The following is a 5,204-nucleotide window of genomic DNA, read 5'->3' as shown; positions in this document are numbered from 1 at the left end:
CCTCTGGATTTTTCTGTACCTCCCCTCCAGTACTGTTGTTGGTACTTTCACCAGTTTTCAAGCCCAGTGCCCTCCCTCATGAGGCAGAACTTAGCCTCTACAAAACTGAAAGTGGAAGGTCATATTTTCTTTTAACAGAGATGTATCTAGGGAAAATGGAGCCCAGGGACAAAATCTGAGTTTTGCGTCCCCACCCCCATGGGTGGCTGCCCTCTCCCACCATGACAAAACAATGATTTTTTTTTGCCCCAGGTCATATCAAAGTCACAATCACATTATAGAACATGCCCCAACTCACAAATCTGAACACAGCAATGGGGCCGTGCCACACAGAAGAAATAAAATTTGTTGACAACATTTTCAAAATGCTTTCAAAATGTTTTATTACTGCCGTGAAAACGTTTTATGGAATTATATCCAACACCCCCTATTGCCTCCCCCCCAACATTGGAAACACAGCACAGAGCCAGGGAGGGAGGGAGGACAGGGACAAATCTCAAGTCATGTTTTTCACAATAGTTGCACACATTGAATTTTAATACTGACAATGCTCTTAGTCTTAACTTTCCCAGTCCCAGGCTCTAACTGCTTTTCCTAGTTCTACCTTAACTCTGCCCATCAACTGACACTCTTCAAGGCATACCTCATCACACACATTGCGTAAAAACATGATTCTTTGTGGTCCGTTGCAAAGACTATCAAGACAATCTTGCTTGGCATACAATCAAGGAACAAGCAGAAACATGAATGCGAAGATAGCCAAAACACTAAATTTTTCAAAGAGCTTATAGAGGTGATATGCAGTGCAAGCTTTTGGTTAGGATCTGGGATACCCAAAGTAGCTTACGACATTATCCCCTTCTGACAGTGCCTGGCCCAGTTTCCATATCAGAGGGGGAATTCAGACTTGGGTCTCCCAGATCCTAACCACTTCATCATACTGGCTTTCCTGGTAGTAATGCCTACGCAATTCCAGTCTACTTTATTTAATGCATTTTATTTATTTATTTATTTATTTATTTTATTATTTGGGTTTATAAACCGCCCTCCCCCGAAGGGCTCAGGGCGGTGTACAACATAGATAGAGCACAACATCAAGTTAAATACAATAAATATAGATTAAAACAGCTCTAATAAAAATAAACCCTACCCCATTTAAAATGCAGCATTTATTAACTAAAGATGGCGCCTGCTATCAATTCCCATAAACCCCAAAACGGAAGGGGTGGCAGGATCTCCGATGTCATAAAGGAGGGAGAGGAAAAGGAGGACCCCTTATCAACGGCTGGTCTCCCCAAAGGCCCGGTGGAACAGCTCAGTCTTGCAGGCCCTGCAGAACTCAGCAAGATCCCGCAGGGCCCGGACAGCTGATGGAAGAGCGTTCCACCAGGCAGGGGCCAGAGCTGTAAAGGCTCTGGCCCGGGTGGAGGCCAGCCGTATCATCGAGGGGCTAGGGATCACCAGTAAATTGGCCTCTGCTGAACGCAGGGACCTATTTGGGACATATGGGGTAAGACGGTCTTCGCCTCCCAGGCTCAGGGAAGTTTCCAGTGTATAATAAACAATAAAATCATCACATTAAATACTATTTAAAACACAGATGAACTAAAAACATCCATCTTAAATTCATTAAAAGTCTAAACTTAATACATTTTGGCTTATCACTGTAACAGAATAATTCCTTCTCAACTGGGTCAAAGGTGGACCCTGTTTTTAATACAAAGGTAATGCAGCCTGCATTTGGCTGCTCTGTGCTATAATATTCAAGTGTGCAGGAACAGCTGGGTACAGGTCTGTTACAACCCCACCCCCAGCAAAACATTTCCCAAACTGTACCTCGCAGCAACGGTAACAGGATGGTAACAGGAGAAAAATAAATCTCTCTACAACACATAGTTCTCTGCTCTTCTATTTAAGATGGGACTCTTGTACCAGCCTTAGGGAAAATAGACTGTTATGGTCATGCTAGGGAAGAACATGTTGTTTATATATATTTCTTTCCATTGTGCACAAATAGCAAAGCTCAAGTTCACTGGCATTCATTTGCAAAGAACTTCAGCTAAATTGTCGAAGACTTTCATGGCCAGATTCAACTGGTTGCTGTGGGTTTTCTGAACTGTGTGACTGTGGTCTAGTAGATCCTGTTCCTAACGTTTTGCGTGCATCTGCAGCTGGCATCTTCGAAGTGTATCCCATAGAGAAGTGTGTTGTGATACACCTCTGAAGATGCCAGCTGCAGATGCAGGTGAAACGTTTAGAACAAGATCTACCAGACCACGGCCAAACAGCCCGGAAAAACCACAACAACCAATCTATTTATAATTCATGAACAGGAAAGGCTGCCCTTTGCTAATCCCATAACTTCCTCATATTCATAATTAATGATTAGATATGAAGTTTAATTATATTTAAGTTTATTTAAGATATGAAGTTTAATTATATTTTTAACAACTCATTTAAAGGACAAGAAGCATGGCCAACAAAAATTAAACTTCCACATAGGGCTAAAATATTAGAATATAAACAGTAGTAATAAATAATACCTCTATGTATTATATTTGTATCCTTTGTTTTGAATCAGCATCTGGGCATGCTATGCAGAAACTTCCCTCCCCCCCCAGTAGAAATAAAATGGTGTCCTCCCCCAAACTTTTAAAATAAAGAAATGTCTTGCTTTAGCATAATACAGTAGTAATTCCACCCATCTGCAGATTAGCAACTCCAGTCTTCAATACATTTTTAGAATGAGACTTCTGAGATCGTTTTAGAACTCTGGTTACCTCCCTTTAATTTATTAACATTAAAAGGAAAGGGTGTGTGTGCACTGAGATCTCCTTCCAGAACTTCCAACAAGTGATGGCTTTTATTAAAAAGTAAGGTAATAGACAGAGTGTTGCTTTACAAAAATCTGGGAGAAAGGAAAAATGATCCCCACTCCTGCCTTCTGCGCCCACTTCCCCAAACAGGTTGTTTGCAATCCTGGAACACGGATTTCCCTGCATTGTTGCTCCCAAATGGAAGACCTGATGTGCCAGATCTGTGATCTGCTCCAGGTTTTGCCCTACCTTTGAAAATCTGGACAGGACAAATTCACAAACTGAAAGTAAACTGGAGGTTGCAATGCATAGAAAGTCAGAAAAGGACTTCTGCGACTGCAGCATCTTTGGAACTAAGGATGAGTGGGGGAAAAGGCTGAGGAGGGGGAAAGGCTTACTTAAGGCTATATTTTTAAAAAACTTAACCCTAACCTCCCCCCCCCCCCCCACACACACCCCAGCTCGCTGCGTGTGCCCTATGGGATCCAAGCCTGCCCTGCCTGGCTGTGCATGAGCAGCAAGCAGAGCCCCAGCCCCGATGTGGGTGGGTGGGGTGCTTCCTTCTAGGTGCTGCTTGGACTCAGAGGCCACCGTGCCCATCCTCCTCCACCTCCTCCTCTGGGGTAGGTCCTCTGGTGCTGCTCTGCTTACCCTTCAGCAGTTTCCAGCCTGCCCCTCTGCCTGCCTCTCCTCTAACCCTGCCTACCTGGACTCCTCTCCCCTGGCAGCCAGCTGCTTCTCCCCTCTGCTTTGTTCAGCTTAGCTGTGGGCGGGGGAGGGAGGGAGGCTGAAGAGAGACAGCCAGGCGAAAAGAGACAAGTTAGGGATCGTCTGCAAATTCCTATCTTGTTCTGAAACGAAAGTAAGTGTGTGAGGGGTGGGGGTGGGATTGGGGGGTGCCATGGAGGGCAGGGGGCCCCTGGGGGTGATTTTGCATCCCCCACTTGATGAGTTTTGTTGCACCCAGAGACAGAGATTGCCCCCTTGTCCCTTATGGAGTTAATCATTAACAACAGGTTCTGCGAACTGAGAAAATTTTAACAACCGGTTCTAGGTTCTACCGTCTCGGAACCGGCTGAATCCCACCTCTGCCCTGAGGGCGGACACACTTCTCCAAAACTCAGGGTATTTGATAATGGAATAGCCTCCTCAGCTACTCCTAAACCACAGCAGTGAGAGATCTCTCCGGATTCTCCTCACTCTGTCACTAAAAAAAGTACCTGAGGGCACACAAGCTCAGTCAGAGCCACAAAGTCCGAAGACTCCAAAAAGAAGAACCAAAGTTCAAGAACCCCTCAGCATTAGCGCTGACAGTATTTATAGCCTTTGCATATTTTCCTCTGGCCAATCAGGGCTGGCCAGGGCTTAACTCTTAAAGGGGCGGGTCCACCCTGTAACCTGAATGCAGGCTGAATGCATTCGTCACATAGGTCTACTAAGTGGCCTAGTGGTTAAGGGCAGGTGCATTCTAATCTGAAGGAACCGGGTTTGATTCCCCACTCTGCCATTTGAGCTGTGGAGGCTTATCTGGGGAATTCAGATTAGCCTGTACACTCCCACACACGCCAGCTGGGTGACCTTGGGCTAGTCACAGCTTCTCGGAGCTCTCTCTCAGCCCCACCCACCTCACAGGGTGTTTGTTGTGAGGGGGGAAGGGCAAGGAGATTGTCAGCCCCTTTGAGTCTCCTGCAGGAGAGAAAGCGGGGATATAAATCCAAACTCTTCTTCTTCTTCTTAAGTCCAGTTGGTGTAATGGTTAGGCCCCTGTGGGAGTGTGGTGAGGGTGTTCTGGGGGCATGGCGGGGGTGGGACAGGGCGTTCCAGGGTGGGACAAGGGCATAGGACGCACCGGTGCACTGGGCGTTTTCCACCTTGCTACACCTCTGGGGACCCCGCTGCTGCTGACTTGCAAACGTTCCCCTCACATGCTTGTCTGGAAATACTCCACCGTTCATGCTCCCAGCTGGACACACTGCCCAGTATAAGCCAGGGAACGTGAACTGAGGTGTCTCTGATCATGGGCAGAGAGATGGCAGATCAGGATGCCCAGGCATGTGGTTTGGTGGGCACTCTCTGCCCAGGGCCCTCCAAAAACTGGAACTGGCCCTGCTTCTACCATTGGCTGTGCCACAGGGACTGCTTGACTTGTTCCTGGGAAGTGATGGTTTCAGGACAATTACGGAAAAATTTGGCAAAAAATTAAACAAGATTTAGACAATTGGAAAGGACTATATTTATCATTGTCTGGAAGGATAGCTGTAATTAAAAATAATGTTTTACCAAAATTAATGTATTACTATCAAAATTTGCCAATAATATTGTCAGATAAGATATTTATAAAATGGAAATTGGCAATTAATAAGTTTATTTGGAATGGCAAACGGAACA

Source organism: Sphaerodactylus townsendi, linkage group LG12 (assembly GCF_021028975.2).
Source record: "Sphaerodactylus townsendi isolate TG3544 linkage group LG12, MPM_Stown_v2.3, whole genome shotgun sequence".
NCBI lineage: Eukaryota > Metazoa > Chordata > Lepidosauria > Squamata > Sphaerodactylidae > Sphaerodactylus > Sphaerodactylus townsendi.
This window is presented reverse-complemented; position numbering follows the sequence as displayed.